The sequence below is a fragment of the Diabrotica virgifera genome, chromosome 4, assembly GCF_917563875.1.
Source record: "Diabrotica virgifera virgifera chromosome 4, PGI_DIABVI_V3a".
NCBI classification, from domain to species: Eukaryota; Metazoa; Arthropoda; class Insecta; order Coleoptera; family Chrysomelidae; genus Diabrotica; species Diabrotica virgifera.
In genome coordinates this window covers 240,586,448-240,605,298 of record NC_065446.1, presented here as the reverse complement: position 1 = coordinate 240,605,298, position 18,851 = coordinate 240,586,448, and the positions used below count along the sequence as shown (strand labels likewise).

The following is an 18,851-nucleotide window of genomic DNA, read 5'->3' as shown; positions in this document are numbered from 1 at the left end:
CAGATGATATAATATGCCTTTTAACTGAGCTGAAGGGAAAATTCTATAAAACAGCCATAAGACCAGCTATGATGTACGGAACTGAATGTTGGGCAGTGAAAAAGAAAGAGGAACAGCGAATGCATGTGGCGGAAATGAGAATGCTTAGATGGATGAGTGGAGTGACAAAGAAGGATAAAATTAGAAATGAGTATATTAGGGGAAGTCTAGGTGTGGCACCAATTGATGCCAAAATGAGAGAGCATAGGTTAAGATGGTTTGGTCATGTTCAACGTCGAGACGTTAACCACCCAATACGAAGAATAGCTGAAGTGCAGATTCCTGGAAGGAGTAGGAGAGGAAGACCAAAGAAGACCTGGGGGGAGACGATAAGGCAGGACATGTTGGTAAAGGGGATTAACATTGATATGGCCCAAGATAGAATTGTGTGGAGAAATGCAATTAGGGAAGCCGACCCCGCATAGGGATAAGGCAAAGAGAATGATGATAATATGCCTTTTAACAGAAAAGAAGACAACGCATGCAACGCAAAACTGAAAAAGTAGCAGAGGCAGGGAAGAAGGTCGGATTTAACATAAAAGTCAGAAAAACTAAGATAATGAAAATAAATACACCAAGAGAAATGGGAATATAACTGGGAGGCACGGAATTAGAAACGGTAGAGAAATTTAACTACTTGGGCAATCTTTTGAACAACAAGGAAGGGACGGAGGAGGACGTAAAATGGAGAATAGGAATAGCTCAAGACGCGTTCAATATGCTAAGGAATATGTGGTCTTCACGTCAGATGACAAGTAAAACCAAGATACGATTATTCAACAGCAGCAAGAAGACTGTGCTACTATAAGGAGCAGAAACTTGGAAAGTGTCAAGAAAATGTATCGGACAGATGCAGGCGTTCATAAATAAATGCCTAAGGAAGATTCTTAACATTTACTGGCCAAACCTCATATCAAACCAAGAGTTATCTACAAGAGCTAACCAGAAACCTATATCTAAGACAATATGCAAAAGGAATTAGAGTTGGATGGGGCACACAATAAGGAGACCTGACACAGACAAGCCTAGAATACACACCAAATGGAAAAGAAGACCAGGTAGACCCGTAGAAATGTGTAAAAGAAGTGTCGAGAAAGAAATTAATGCTATTGGGAAAATCTGGGCAAAAATAAAGATCAGTGCAAAGGATAGAACAGAATGGAGGCAGAAGTTGACGCCCTATGCTCCGCAGGGAGTGAATAGGAATAAGTAAGTAAGAATAAGAATACACATTATCCATATATCTCAAAATTTTAGGGGATTAAATATACAGAGGAAGGACCATAGAAAAAATTGACGAAAATATAGATATATCTGGAAAAACAATTATTCTTAATGGGAACAGGGGATATACAGAAGCATTGGTTAATAACTTGAGTAGTTTTCAATCAACAACACAAGGAATAAGAATGAGAATTGGACAAACAAAATCAATATTTAGTAAAATGAGAAGTGTTGTGCTGCAGTGACCTTGAAATTGAAAAGCTGTTGAGCTTGAGCAGGGTGCTATTGTTCAGGTGTGTTTATGGATATCATTTCCTGTAACAGGTAGATCCCCTTTTTATGGAATTTCACATCTTAAACAATAGCACCCCCCTCAGCTGAATGATGAATAATAATGAGTCACTAATACCTTGTAATGGAGTTAACCCTCCTATTTGTATGAAGGTTGATGTTTCTCTTTGAATGGGGATAGTAAAAATGAAATGAATAGAACAAAGAACCAGTAATCGGCTACCGGCGGCAAATCAAAAAATACATTTTGTGGAAAGGCCCCGACAAAGACAATGCACACTGTTATTCAAATATTTAAAAGTAAAATGATTAGGAAAATGGCAATTTGGCATAATACAGTGTGGACAGAAAATCATATGGATATTAAATTAAAATACATACCTACATAATATACAATTTGCATACTAAACAAAATTAGTGATTGATATCTGGTGCTACAGCTGGATGCTACAGCATAAGCTGTACCCCAGGCTGTGGGTGAAAAATAGGTCGATTTCAGGATATAATTCAGGAATTTTTGAAACCCATCAGGTGTTGTAAAGGACGATGCCAGGAATAACTTCTACTAAAATGTAACCAAAAATATTGTGCGCTTTTTTTATTGCGATTTTCATTTGTTAAATTTGCAATTTTTAATGATTTTTAATTTTGTAGCTTAGGATATTGATTTTAGAGAAAAACTTTTTAATAAAAAGTTGTAGTAAATTAAAAAACCTACAATTTGAGGTACGGTAAGTTTAATTTGGTTAATTGGTTATTGCAAAACAGCCTGCGAAAGGTCCAAAATGGTCATTTTTTATAATTGCATTATTTATTGTACAAATAATTTTTTTTTTTATTTTTTAAAGCCTTAAAATGAAGATCTTTCAATTCCAAACATAAAAAAATTGTAAAGCCAGATTAACGAATTTGTTGCTTAGATATTATAAATTGTTTATTCCAAGAGGTCAAATGTCGAAGGCTATAACTTTTTGAAAAAAAATCGTAGAGAGTTGGTGAAACATCTAATCTCCTTCTAAAGAGTTATATTTTCATATTCGGATGTAAATAAATGCGTAAAACATTTTTAAACCTCTAATTTTTGGGTTTGAAAATAAGGGGGCAAATTTCGTTATAAACATTTAGAGCTGAATCGGCCCTGTACATCCTATGAGTTTTTAACTTAGATTATTGTTGCTGAAGATGAAACGAAGATTTATAAAAAAATAAAAAATTTCTACGACCAACTGAAGCCGAGATCATTTTTGGGTTTGAAAATAAGGGGGCAAATTTCGTTATAAACATTTAGAGCTGAAGCGGCCCTGTACAACCTATGAGTTTCTAACTTACAGATTATTGTTGCTGAAGACAAAACGAATATTTATAAAAAAATAAAAATTTTCTACAACCAACTGAAGCCGAGATAATTGTTTTTTTTTTCTCAAGTCGTAGTGCCTTTATTTATAACAATTAAGAACTTATTTTACAGTCACTGACTAAAGAAAGACTTATATTATCTTAAAATAAAAATTATTATAAAATATAATTACATTTAATTATTAAAAATTATTTTTAAAATCGATGCTTTTGCGAGCGGCCGAATTTTGCAAATCGCCCGGCTCGCTTCAAATCCGCGCGGTCGGAAAATTTTTACGTAATTTGTATTAAATTTTGACAGAAAACAATTTAATAATATTACCATTATAATATACAGTCTATTTATTGTTTATTTATTTATTTGTTTTTCTTGATAAACTTTTATATGTGAAATTTCATTTCTGAAGAAATAATATTACAAAAATGATACATATATATGACATATATAACTATATTTTTAATTTTTTCATTGTTATATAAATATAATAATAATAATGTTACTTCTTACTATAACATACAATATAAAACTTTTTCTTCTTGTAGTGACTATTCTTTTTGGATTTCACATATAAAAGTTTATCAAGAAAAACAAATACAGTGGTAAATAGACTGTATATTATAATGGTAATATTATTAAATTGTTTTCTGTCAAAAAATACAAGTTACGTAAAAATTTTCCGATCACGCGGATTTGAAGCGAGCCGGGCGATTTGCAAAATTCGGCCGCTTGCAAAAGCACCGATTTAAAAAATAATTTTTAATAATTAAATGTAATTATATTTTATAATAATTTTTGTTTTAACATAATATAAGTCTTTCTTTAGTCAATGACTGTAAAATAATTTCTTAATTGTTATAAATAAAGACACTACGATTTAAGAAAAAAAATCAATTATCTCTACTTCAGTTGGTTGTAGAAAATTTTAATTTTTTTATAAATCTTCGTTTCGTCTTCAGCAACAATAATCTGTAAGTTAGAAACTCATTGGATATACAGGGCCGCTTCAGCTCTAAATGTTTATAACGAAATTTGCCCCCTTATTTTCAAACCCAAAAATTACCTTATTTATTAAATAAAATAATACTATTATCAATATAATCTGTACAATTTATAAGACTATACAAATGAAAGAAAATACCATTTTATAAATGCAATATAGTGTGTATTTGGATTCCGAGCAGTAAAGACGTACCATATCGCTCTCGAGATCCAAGTTCCAAGTTTTTGTGCCGGTCTCGGCTATCGGCCGGGACTAGTTTATGGTAATTAGTGAAATAATAATTAAAAAAACGATTTGAGTGATTAATTCTAAATTACTATTTATGTGATTAATTTTTAACTCAGTGGCGTACTATATTAAGGAAATGTACCACCAAAATCAAGTGCCAAATGGGGGGTTGTATAATGTGCCCCAAATATATACACAGCCTCAACAACCTCCAGTAATATCGCCCCCATTTTATGGATTCCCGAGCAGCCAACAGACAACAAACCAATATATCCCGCCTACTCCATTCCCAAACAATAATCACCAATATAACCACAACCTCCCTGCACCTCAAATGGATCAACCAAATACATCAAATGCTTCCCAATACATCCTCAGTGGAGAGGAACTTGTCATGGAAAACTCAAGCGATGAAGACGACGAAACCATAGAAAATGTCCATGATTGGCAAACAGTCAAAAAAATTACAAAAAAAAGAAAAGCAAACCCCAAAGATGATAACACAACAACAATGCAAGTGAGTACAAACAACAGATTTGAACCATTAGAAAACCTAACTGATAATAATAACACACCAGTAACACCTAAACCTCCACCTATATTTATCTATGGGGTAAATGATATCAAAAAGATGACTGAAAACCTATCGACAGTCATTAAAGCAGAAGACTACCAGTCGAAAGCTCTCCCAAATGACACAATAAAAATAAACACAAAAACTATTGAGTCATACAGAAAACTTATACAGCATTTAAATAGTAGCAAAATAGTTCACCACACATACCAAGCAAAACAAGATAGAGCTTATAGGGTAGTTATAAGAAATTTACACCACTCGATGCCAGTTGAAGAAATAAAAAGTGAACTAGCTAAATCAGGGCATACTGTCCGTAATATCATTAACGTATTACACAGAGTCAATAAATCACCACTGTCAATGTTCTATGTGGACCTAGAACCGAAAGAAAACAACAAACACATCTATACACTGGATTCTATCGGCAATATGAAAGTCAGCTTTGAACCTCCTCACAGAAAGAAAAATATAACACAGTGTCAGCGCTGTCAAGGTTATGGACACACAAAAGCGTATTGTACAAGACCTTACGCATGCGTGAAATGTGGAGGAAGTCATCCAACGCCAGAATGTACAAAACCCAGAAATACACCAGCAAAATGTGCCCTGTGTAACGGAGAACACACTGCAAACTATAAAGGCTGCGTAATTTACAAGGACTTGCAAAATGTAAGAAATGATAGACAACGCGGAAATCAGTCAACCCATAATAATCAGAACCCACATCAAAATGTTAACCCAGCACCAACTTCACAGTATCAGAGTCAACAATCACAGTACCAACAACAGAATGGAACCCAATCCTATGCCCAAGCAGTAAGAGCAGGAAATCAAGTAGCTGACATAGGGTCTCAGATGAACTTATTCTTAAACGAATTTAAAGCAATGTTCACCCAACTAATGAATCAAAACAGCATGATCCTTACCACGCTAACAACATTAATTAATAAAATTCATTAGATCTGTTCGAATAGCCGAATGGAACGCAAATGGTTTAGCAAACCATAAAGCAGAAGTAATCCAATTCCTAGAGGACAACATAATAGACATCCTCTTTGTATCCGAAACGCATTTCACAGAAAGAAGCGTAATTAAAATACCTCAATACTCAGTCTACCACACTAGTCACCCAGATGGAACAGCCCATGGAGAATCTGCAATAATTATAAGGAACAATATACAACATCATCAAATGCCGGAACATAAAACAGATAAGCTACAAGCAACAATACTTAATATAAATGCCAGGCCTTGGAACTTCGAAATTGCTGCAATATATAGCCCTCCTAGACATAGAATCACAACTGAAGAATACGAAGAACTATTCAACAAGCTAGGTAACAAATTCATTGTTGGAGGTGATTGGAATGCTAAGCATACGAATTGGGGTTCACGACTCATTACACCAAAAGGCAGAAGCCTACTAGATGCCATCAACAACACAAACTGCACCTACTTATCGACGGGACAACCAACGTACTGGCCGTCCGATACAAATAGACTACCAGATCTACTCGACTTCTTTATCCTAAAAGGAATTGCAGCAAACTACACAAACATAGAAGCAAGTTGGGATCTCTCGTCTGACCACACACCAATCATAGCAACAATCAGCACCCACATAATCAAACGACCTGAAATACCCAAGCTGACTTCCCCTAAAACTAATTGGTGTGAATTCAAGTACCAGCTTGACACGAATATAAATCTTGGAATCAGACTCAAAGAAAAAGATGACATAGATAAGGCTATAAACCACTTCACCTGTCAAATTCAGCAAGCTGCATATCGAGCTACACCATCAACTTCAAAGCAAGAAAACAAAAATACCACTTCGAATTATATTAGACAACTAATAGTCGAAAAACGAAGAGCAAGAGGTAGATGGCAAAGAAGCCGCAACATTAATGACAAACACGAATATAATCGATTAACCAGACAATTAAAAACAGCGCTAAATGAAGCACGCAATGCCACATTTGAACACTACATTAGTACCTTGTCTAAAGAAGATCACTCAATATGGAAGGCAACAAAACACTTAAAGAGACCTACAGAACACAACTCACCAATTAAGAAAGATGATGGTACTTGGGGAAGATCAGACGAGGAAAAAGCTTCAGCATTTGCAGAATACTTAGCTGGTATTTTTAAAGAACACCAAGTAGAGAATAATGATGATGGAAACTTAATAAGAGACTTCCTGGATAGTGCTTGCCCTATGACGCTTCCAATAACACCATTCAATACATCAGAAGTTAAACTAGAAATAGAAAATAAAAATGTGTGTGTACCATTTTTATTTATTCGGCTGCAATACGAAGGAAAAACAATCTTACTCTTTAATTAGAATAAGGAGTGCAGCCAGTCCCTTTAACTGCAGTTTTCTGCTCTTATTGGAGCGTCATCAGAAGGAACGTAGGCACTGTTCTCCTTAATCCAATTAAAATGCATCGAAATGTTTTCCCAAATATTGCAGCCAAAATAATGGTAATAGGTGGCTAGCGCCATCTGGCCGTACAAAGACGAAGCAAGTTTTCAATCCTAATAGCAAATAATTAATATTGAAAAATATCAAAAATTACTAAAAGATTTTTAAATTGAAAACTTACTGGTACATCCCCATGTAAACGCCTCCAAGACTTCTACAATTTGCAAGTCATATGGATGCTGCAGTAAAGACGATAGGGAAGGAATTCTAAACTTTGCAATTCAAATCCCCCGTCTGCAGCTGGCTAGGAACTGAAAGATGCACCATAGTTACTCTACTGAGTAATAAGAAAATAAAATAAAAATGTGTGTGTACCATTTTTATTTATTCGGCTGCAATACGAAGGAAAAACAATCTTACTCTTTAATTAGAATAAGGAGTGCAGCCAGTCCCTTTAACTGCAGTTTTCTGCTCTTATTGGAGCGTCATCAGAAGGAACGTAGGCACTGTTCTCCTTAATCCAATTAAAATGCATCGAAATGTTTTCCCAAATATTGCAGCCAAAATAATGGTAATAGGTGGCTAGCGCCATCTGGCCGTACAAAGACGAAGCAAGTTTTCAATCCTAATAGCAAATAATTAATATTGAAAAATATCAAAAATTACTAAAAGATTTTTAAATTGAAAACTTACTGGTACATCCCCATGTAAACGCCTCCAAGACTTCTACAATTTGCAAGTCATATGGATGCTGCAGTAAAGACGATAGGGAAGGAATTCTAAACTTTGCAATTCAAATCCCCCGTCTGCAGCTGGCTAGGAACTGAAAGATGCACCATAGTTACTCTACTGAGTAATAAGAAAATAAAATAAAAATGTGTGTGTACCATTTTTATTTATTCGGCTGCAATACGAAGGAAAAACAATCTTACTCTTTAATTAGAATAAGGAGTGCAGCCAGTCCCTTTAACTGCAGTTTTCTGCTCTTATTGGAGCGTCATCAGAAGGAACGTAGGCACTGTTCTCCTTAATCCAATTAAAATGCATCGAAATGTTTTCCCAAATATTGCAGCCAAAATAATGGTAATAGGTGGCTAGCGCCATCTGGCCGTACAAAGACGAAGCAAGTTTTCAATCCTAATAGCAAATAATTAATATTGAAAAATATCAAAAATTACTAAAAGATTTTTAAATTGAAAACTTACTGGTACATCCCCATGTAAACGCCTCCAAGACTTCTACAATTTGCAAGTCATATGGATGCTGCAGTAAAGACGATAGGGAAGGAATTCTAAACTTTGCAATTCAAATCCCCCGTCTGCAGCTGGCTAGGAACTGAAAGATGCACCATAGTTACTCTACTGAGTAATAAGAAAATAAAATAAAAATGTGTGTGTACCATTTTTATTTATTCGGCTGCAATACGAAGGAAAAACAATCTTACTCTTTAATTAGAATAAGGAGTGCAGCCAGTCCCTTTAACTGCAGTTTTCTGCTCTTATTGGAGCGTCATCAGAAGGAACGTAGGCACTGTTCTCCTTAATCCAATTAAAATGCATCGAAATGTTTTCCCAAATATTGCAGCCAAAATAATGGTAATAGGTGGCTAGCGCCATCTGGCCGTACAAAGACGAAGCAAGTTTTCAATCCTAATAGCAAATAATTAATATTGAAAAATATCAAAAATTACTAAAAGATTTTTAAATTGAAAACTTACTGGTACATCCCCATGTAAACGCCTCCAAGACTTCTACAATTTGCAAGTCATATGGATGCTGCAGTAAAGACGATAGGGAAGGAATTCTAAACTTTGCAATTCACTCCAATTGCACTCCTTATTCTAATTAAAGAGTAAGATTGTTTTTCCTTCGTATTGCAGCCGAATAAATAAAAATGGTACACACACATTTTTATTTTATTTTCTTATTACTCAGTAGAGTAACTATGGTGCATCTTTCAGTTCCTAGCCAGCTGCAGACGGGGGATTTGAATTGCAAAGTTTAGAATTCCTTCCCTATCGTCTTTACTGCAGCATCCATATGACTTGCAAATTGTAGAAGTCTTGGAGGCGTTTACATGGGGATGTACCAGTAAGTTTTCAATTTAAAAATCTTTTAGTAATTTTTGATATTTTTCAATATTAATTATTTGCTATTAGGATTGAAAACTTGCTTCGTCTTTGTACGGCCAGATGGCGCTAGCCACCTATTACCATTATTTTGGCTGCAATATTTGGGAAAACATTTCGATGCATTTTAATTGGATTAAGGAGAACAGTGCCTACGTTCCTTCTGATGACGCTCCAATAAGAGCAGAAAACTGCAGTTAAAGGGACTGGCTGCACTCCTTATTCTAATTAAAGAGTAAGATTGTTTTTCCTTCGTATTGCAGCCGAATAAATAAAAATGGTACACACACATTTTTATTTTATTTTCTTATTACTCAGTAGAGTAACTATGGTGCATCTTTCAGTTCCTAGCCAGCTGCAGACGGGGGATTTGAATTGCAAAGTTTAGAATTCCTTCCCTATCGTCTTTACTGCAGCATCCATATGACTTGCAAATTGTAGAAGTCTTGGAGGCGTTTACATGGGGATGTACCAGTAAGTTTTCAATTTAAAAATCTTTTAGTAATTTTTGATATTTTTCAATATTAATTATTTGCTATTAGGATTGAAAACTTGCTTCGTCTTTGTACGGCCAGATGGCGCTAGCCACCTATTACCATTATTTTGGCTGCAATATTTGGGAAAACATTTCGATGCATTTTAATTGGATTAAGGAGAACAGTGCCTACGTTCCTTCTGATGACGCTCCAATAAGAGCAGAAAACTGCAGTTAAAGGGACTGGCTGCACTCCTTATTCTAATTAAAGAGTAAGATTGTTTTTCCTTCGTATTGCAGCCGAATAAATAAAAATGGTACACACACATTTTTATTTTATTTTCTTATTACTCAGTAGAGTAACTATGGTGCATCTTTCAGTTCCTAGCCAGCTGCAGACGGGGGATTTGAATTGCAAAGTTTAGAATTCCTTCCCTATCGTCTTTACTGCAGCATCCATATGACTTGCAAATTGTAGAAGTCTTGGAGGCGTTTACATGGGGATGTACCAGTAAGTTTTCAATTTAAAAATCTTTTAGTAATTTTTGATATTTTCAATATTAATTATTTGCTATTAGGATTGAAAACTTGCTTCGTCTTTGTACGGCCAGATGGCGCTAGCCACCTATTACCATTATTTTGGCTGCAATATTTGGGAAAACATTTCGATGCATTTTAATTGGATTAAGGAGAACAGTGCCTACGTTCCTTCTGATGACGCTCCAATAAGAGCAGAAAACTGCAGTTAAAGGGACTGGCTGCACTCCTTATTCTAATTAAAGAGTAAGATTGTTTTTCCTTCGTATTGCAGCCGAATAAATAAAAATGGTACACACACATTTTTATTTTATTTTCTTATTACTCAGTAGAGTAACTATGGTGCATCTTTCAGTTCCTAGCCAGCTGCAGACGGGGGATTTGAATTGCAAAGTTTAGAATTCCTTCCCTATCGTCTTTACTGCAGCATCCATATGACTTGCAAATTGTAGAAGTCTTGGAGGCGTTTACATGGGGATGTACCAGTAAGTTTTCAATTTAAAAATCTTTTAGTAATTTTTGATATTTTTCAATATTAATTATTTGCTATTAGGATTGAAAACTTGCTTCGTCTTAGAAATAGAAAAATGCAATAACCACAAAGCACCTGGATTTGACCTAATAACAGGATTAATACTGAAACATCTTCCGAGAAGAGCATTGGTCATGCTAACTACAATATACAATAGTGCAATCAGACTGACATATTTCCCAATCACATGGAAATTTGCGCAAATAATAATGATTCACAAACCGGGTAAACCTCCAAATAAAACATCATCCTATCGGCCAATCAGCTTGTTGCCGATAATGTCTAAGATCTTCGAAAGACTACTACTTGGTAGACTGAAGAATGACATTAACCTAGATGTAGAAATACCCACACACCAGTTTGGTTTTAGAGAGAGACACTCCACAACACAACAGACTCATAGAATTATAACAAAAATCCTTACTGCTATTGAGGAAAAAAAATATTGCACAGCGGCATTCTTAGATGTAGAAAAGGCATTTGATAGAGTATGGCATACTGGACTTTTATACAAACTCAAATGTATTCTTCCAACCCCCTACTACCTAATCATGAAATCCTACATTGAAGATCGTTACTTCCAAGTAAAATATAACACAGCAACTTCCACATATTTTCCCATTAAATCAGGTGTACCACAGGGTAGTGTCCTGGGCCCTCTCCTTTACCTATTATTTACCGCAGATATCCCAACCACTGAAACAACCCAAATCTCAACATTCGCTGATGACACCACCATAATCGCTGTCAATGAGGACCCTATTATCGCGTCTGCACAACTGCAAAACCACCTTGACCAACTGGGAACATGGCTCAACAAATGGAAGGTGAAAGTAAATGAAACGAAGTCAACCCAAGTTACATTTACAAACCGAAGAGATGTATGCCCAACAATAACACTAAATGATACACAATTACCAGTCAGCACACAAGTCAAATATTTGGGACTAACCCTTGACAAAAGATTAACATGGAAGCCGCACATCCAAGCCAAGAAAACCCAGATCAACATCAAAATACGACAAATGAGCTGGCTTATTGGTCGAAAATCAAAACTCAATATTGAAAATAAACTGCTCCTGTATAAAACTATGATAAAACCAATTTGGACCTATGGTGTTCAACTCTGGGGATGCTCAAAGCCATCAAATATCAAGATAATACAAAGAGTCCAATCAAAAATATTGAGGATGATATTCAACGCACCCTGGTATGTAAGCAATAAAACCCTACACGAGGACTCAGCTACACCCTTGGTAGAGGAAGAAATTCCAAGGATCACAAAGAGCTACCTTGATGGACTGAGAAGTCATCCAAATGATGAAGCAAGACTGCTGAACACTCCTCCCGAATTCGCAAGACGACTGAAGAAACTATGGCCAACAGATTTAATAAATTAAATATATACATATTGTGATCAAATGTAAAAAATTATAATAGGAGGGTTGCAGCTTCTCCCTCATGTATTTAACATTCAAACTATTTGCTTATAGCTTCGATGAAGCAGATTGTAAATAAAAATATGTAAAAAAAAAAAAAAAAAATAAATGCAATAGACAAAATTGATTTGGTTTTATTCCAAATTGAAAATAAAATTTGACAACTGTCAGATTTAACTAAAATGTCACGTTAGAATAAATGTCATTAATGTGTATTATCATGGACTTACCTTTTTTTCTATAATTTGTGACGAACTGAAAAATGTTCATGAAAAGGAGAATATTTAACTTAATGTTCTAATTTCAAGACTGATTTGTCAATTGCAAAATGTTTTAGATTTTTTACTTTATATTATAGGGCTAGCTCTCAATTGTTAAATGAGAGCAAGTAATTTTATTTTTTTGTTGTTGTTTATTATGTATTTACCAATTTTGTACCTACTAGCACTAGTTCTTATTTTGAATTCTTTTTATAATTTGTGTGACATTTTAATTGTATCATGTACTAGACTTCGGTCCGTCAATAAATAATAAATTACAGTGATGAATTCTGCATGTGAGACTTTTCGATTTGTTTAAGAGATGTTGCTGGATCGCGTCCCAATGGGAATTTTAATGATCTTTGAAATTACCCTTAAATAGATGGTTGAGCTGTTTTTCGATTTAGAGGTGTGCATGCTAGCGCTGTTGAGGAAGCCTGAAATGATGGAAACAGCTGTCCAGCGATTGTGCATCCCTCTGAATCGAAAATAAGCAAAACCATCTTTTACTTGCTATTACTATGTTCATGGCACTTGTACAGTCAACAACAACTGAAACAGAATGAGAGGCAGAAAACAGGAGTAATCCTAGTCGCATCAAGAAGAAGGTTTATACTTGCAATATTTGTTGCCAAAATTATATAAACTAAAGGTAGAATTCCGCACCAAGCGACCAAGACAGGAGACCACAACAGGCAACAGATAGGTCAGGAAAGGCGATAGTTGGTCGCTGGTCTCGGTCGCGGGCTGCAGCACTACCCCGATATAACTGCATTGAGAGCAGTAGTGGGGAGACCTCGCCAATCTGTCTCCCGTCGCGGTCTCCTGTCTCGGTCGCGTGGTGCGGAAGTCTACCTTAACTTACAAAGAAGTAAAAAACTTCGAATATATCGCCTGATGAGAACAATAGTGACGAAACTTCAAAATGAACATTTAGAGATAATCGTATTTGAAGTTTTGATGAAACTGCTAAACAGTATAACTGACTTACGGCCGGTTTCACAAAGTAAAGTTAACTTGTGGTTCCCTTGTGGCACCCTTCTCCCAGTAATTGGAAAAAATTTTGAGAAAATTATTCAAGGAAGATTATATAATGAATTAAACCAACATATTCCAGCACCAGTTTGGATTTAGAGAAAAATCATCTACAATCCTTCCTCTTTTAATAGTAACATCCAATATACAGGCAGCAAGATTGCAAGGACTAAAGGCCACTGGAGTTTTCTTGGACATCAAGAAGGCTTTTGACTCCATTTGGCATAGAGGATTGTTATATAAACTTCACAGAATGAAATGCTCCCCTGCTCTAATATGGATTATTGACGAACTTCTTAGAAGACACAGGTGTATAGTTAAGATCAAATATTCTCATTCATTTTCAGTGCAACAAGGAGTTCCACAAGGCTCACCACTCGCCCCTCTATTGTATAATCTCTATTGCAGTGACATATGCGACAATAGACTAACCAACACTAATTTGCTACAATTTGCTGATGACACTGCAGTGATATCATGTGGAAAAAATTTAATAAAGACAATGGACTAATTGCAGAGGCAGGTGGATGACACAATACCTTGGATGAATAAATGGAGATTAACAATAAATCCTTCTAAAACAAGACTAATAATATTTAACCATAGAATCCAAGATCACTCACCAACTATAAACATATGCAACAATATTATTAAACCCTCCCAAACTGTTAAGTATTTGGGAATAGAAATAGATAACAAATTGAAGTTCAACCACCACACAGCAGTTATAAAAAGGAAAATTATAACTAGAGCAAAACACTTCAGAAGTTTAACATACAAGAATGAGGGAATTACTATTGAAACAGCAGCCAATATTTATAAAATGATTTGCAGGCCCATGCTGGAGTATGGTTCTACAATTTTCTATAATTCTAAAGGTCCTGCCAAAAATAATATAAGAGTGGCTGAAACAACTAGCCTTCGACAAATTACTAGAATGCGTCATCCTGATAATCCACTTCATAATCCATCCAACAGAATGCTGTACGAGAAAACTGGAATTGAACCTATTAATGAGAGACTCAATAAGCTGTTTAAATATCTCTTTATTAATGACAATAACAAAAATTTGATTGAGCCCCACATTGTGAAGATACCAGAGGACAGTGCCCGTAGATATACAGGAAGAACTCTTTTTGAAGAAATCTGCTACACATCAAGACAATAAACAACTCTATTCAAATCATCATCTGTATTGTAACTAAATTGTCAGTGATATTGTGATTACCGCCACATACAAATATTTTTTTTTAAATTATTGTATTGTACTAATATTAACAAAAAACATATATTGTAATAATGTATATTAATTGTGTAAATTGGCTGAAAGACTTCGGTCGATGGCCATTTGGTACATTGTAGCAATAAAGTATGTCTCTCTCTCTCTTGTGGTTAAGAGATAACCAGAGGTTACCCCAAAATATGCGTTTTAGTTTCAGGTCAATGGCAAAGTATGGTTAATTCACAGAATTTTTAACCAGAGGTTGGAGTGGGTTACCCTTATGGGCATACCCAGAAGGGTAACAATTATGAAACTGAAACGCATATTTTGGGGTAATTTTGAGGTCATCTCTAAACCACAAGTTAACTTTACTTTGTGAAACCGGCCGTTATAGGTAATCATTTTGCAAAATTTTTCTAATAATGTGCTTTCTAGATATGTAAACCAATTAGTAGAAGTAATTTTATTTGAAGATGGATATTGTATTTATTTTTTATTTTTTTCTGCGTTACGCCATTATTGCATTATCGAAGATGTTTAATTTGATGTTTCGCCACTATACTTTAATACTACTATACTACAACAGTTTAGTTTCTGTTTTAAATAATTAAAAAATTTACTTTTAAAAATAAATTAAACGCATCAAATAAAATATTTTGTTGTACACACCAGTTATGCACAAAATGAAACTAAAGTACAATAGAAAAATAACAAAATAAGATCTTAAGTAATAATTATCAAAACTATAAACATGATAAAAGATAAAAAGTAAGCAAAAGAACTATGAATAGTAAAATTAAATTCATCATTTCACTCACCTATGTTTTGTATTTCAAACTACTAAAGAAATTATTGTGGGTAGAAAGAATTGATTTATTTTGTAAGACTTCTTTTTAGAAATGAATATTGGTACTCGATAGTGTGGAATTAAACAATACTGATCCAATGTGGATAGACGCTTTCTTGATTTGCTATTTCTAAGTACCTAAGAACGATTGAAACTGAGTTTCTCTGTAAGAAGTTTTATAAAAAAAAAAAACACAAAAGCAAAAACGACCACACAGACAAAAGTGCTCATTCGCCACTATTGCACATTGTACTACTATCTTTAATAACATATCTAATATTTCAAATACATGTAGGCAGGGCGTAATTACAGATTCGCCAGTATTGATATAAAGTTTGGTGTGCTTTCGTCATTAATGCATCAAAATATTTGACAAATTCACAATACCATAAAGACTTGTAGGCGCCCTCTCGTAATAAGGAAATTAAATAATTGTTAGCCGATATTGCACATAAAAGAGGGCATATTTAGATGTCGATTGATGGCCTTAACTCAAAAACGTTAATTTTCGAGTTTCGCCACTATTGTTCTCACTAGGCGATATGATAGTTACATTTGGTCAGTCCTCTTATACAGTGTCGAAAGCAGAACAACTATTTAGAACAGCTTGAGACTTTCGCCAACATCAAGGGGACTTGATAGGGCACGTTAAGAAGAAGTATGAAGTATGATAGTATAATTCAGGCCCTCAGAGCAACAGTGGCCTAATCCATAAATTGAGTATTTTTAGATTAATATATCAATAAAAGCAGCAACATTAAATCTTTGGATTAACAGGGCCCTATACAACCTACTCCTATATTTGGCTACATAATTTGTAGTGCCATCCCATGATAAACATAACGGAAATATGAATGCAAAGACTACATTTATCTCAAAACTTCGTTTTGGACCTATGCCACTGTTGCTCTGATAGCCTCAATTTATTTAAAAAGTTTTAAAATCCATCAGAATGGATTACATTTCTTTATAAAGTTTCGGATCCAGTTAGATATCAGCAATGAACCATTCTATTAGTAGTTAAAACTACCACTCAATTTGGTTAATAACACCTTTATTTTTTATTATACTCAATTTGGTTACTAAAGTTACATTTTGACAATAATAAATTGTAAAATTGATATGAGACTAGGTGGATGTTACAGGATTCAACTTAAGGGAACACAGATTTCCCTGCTCGAAAAAGGGCAGTTTGCCCAACCAGTGATACAAACCAACTGAACTGAACCAAAATTATAAATATTAATTATTTTTTGCACAACATGAAGCTTTAAATAAACCATATCAATCATAAGTTCATCTATTCAACACAAAAAATCAGACAACAAATAGATTTTTATAGATATTAGATAGGAAAGCTCCAACAATAGTTTTTCATATCAATTTGTTGAATTACTTATCCAAAACTATATGATATTGATAAAAATTTAATCAAATTTACATCTGATACACCTACACAACATATAAACCTTGCAGGTGGATTCTTGATACAAATATGATTCTTTCCTAAAAATACATAAACCTTTCTTTTAACACAACAAAGGAAGCCCACTGGTTCACCAATGTATCAACTACAATCACTTTGCACTGAAGTTCAACAAACCATAAAAAGAAAGTATATAAAATTCACTCTGCAATAATTACTCTCTGTCCCAATTTAATGTTACTTGTGACGATTGTGACGAATAAGCATATTTTAGGCATGACAACAATCTTGATATTATAAACGGCCAGCATTCTTTTTGCCTTATGTTATCAATAAATAATTAGATGGTTATGTGGAAAAATAGTTTTACAACTGTGAAGGAATTGATTATCAATATTTAAGAGATAAACATTATCTGCACATAAAAAATGCATTGTTGTATTAAGTTTAGGAAAATATAGAAGCATCCACGCTCTTGCCGGTAAATTACAGATTCAAGTACTTATTCTGGATAACAAAAAATAAAAAATAGGTTGAATTCCCAAAATGTCCCATTTCTAAAATGCGTTACATGTATTAAAACTATGATAATTTAAATGTATTCAAAGTTAATTTGGTACTTACAAGTTCGAAATCAGCAAATACACAGCACTTTTAACCACTTTTAAATCAAAGATTAGAATATTTTATTTCACTCACCACAAATTAGAAAATTGAAAATGTCATTAATATGACAATGACAAGTGAAGTGGTGGGATTTCAAAGACAGCATTTTCATAGAACAAAGAAATGTTTTATTCCTTGGAAAAAATTAAAATCTATTTTACGCTGTGTCTAGGTACACGCTAACGTGTACGCAAATAAAAAGTTAGGTACACGCTTAAACGTCATCAAGTCAGTGACGTCATTATTTAGCGTGTACTATGACTGGGTTTTTTGGTACACGCTAATTTGAGCCGCGTGTATGCTGTGGTATTAAGTATCTGTAAGTATGGCGAGTGTCAGAGTGTGGTTAGAATTTGTCTAATCGCCTTATGTTTACACTTTAATATTGATTTGTAAAGAGTTTCCTTATTTCTTACTTGTTTAGTGTTTTTTTTTAAATTAACTATGGAGTGTGGACAATTACTGAGTTCTTTTAATAAGTTTAACAACATTCTAAAACAGTATGAAAAAGATAAGAGACAAAAATTCGTGATTAAGGGCAGCAGAAGTAATAACATAAAATATACGGGGCGATTGATTAGTGTGATAAAGCTCAGTAGATCCGCTATAGTAATAGATAGCAATAAAAGTTAGTAACAAAAATTTTAGCAAACTTTGAGGTTCATATTACAAAATTACTAAAATTAGTTAGAATGTTATAGGGCGTTCGATAATATATTGGCAGACCAAACTTATGTTTTTTAAATTGAACACCCTATATTTTATTTTATGTTCAAAATCTTCTTAACTTCCATATCACAAAAATATAAAGGTTTATTATGTTATACAGGGTATTTACAAAGTTATAACCAATTTTCTATGAAAATCGTAACAAGTTCAACTCGCTGTATAAATAAAAATAAACACCACAGCAAAAATAAACACCAATATAAACTGGTATAATTAACTTATAAAAATTATTTTAGTAGTATTTTGTATATATCATGTTAACTAATATTTATTTTGCTAACCTGAATATATACTTTTATATACATTATTGTTTTATTACAATTAAGTTTGAAACATCTGAATAGCTTTGCTTCCCTTCCCCTTCCCTTAATTAAAATATTTTCTATCAAAGAAACAACAAACACTAAA

General features: G+C 34.0%; 1 protein-coding gene across 2 annotated transcripts in view; it reads right to left on the bottom strand.

The window, feature by feature from the left end:
* Positions 1-17,790, bottom strand: part of LOC114327302 (tudor domain-containing protein 7-like) — a 192,937-nt gene extending 175,147 nt beyond the window's left edge. For both annotated transcript variants that reach the window (XM_028275884.2, XM_028275907.2), the window contains exon 1: positions 17,673-17,790. The gene's annotated coding sequence lies outside the window, so the exon portion shown is untranslated. The remainder of the gene's footprint in view (positions 1-17,672) is intronic.
* Between the last annotated feature and the right edge of the window lie 1,061 nt (positions 17,791-18,851).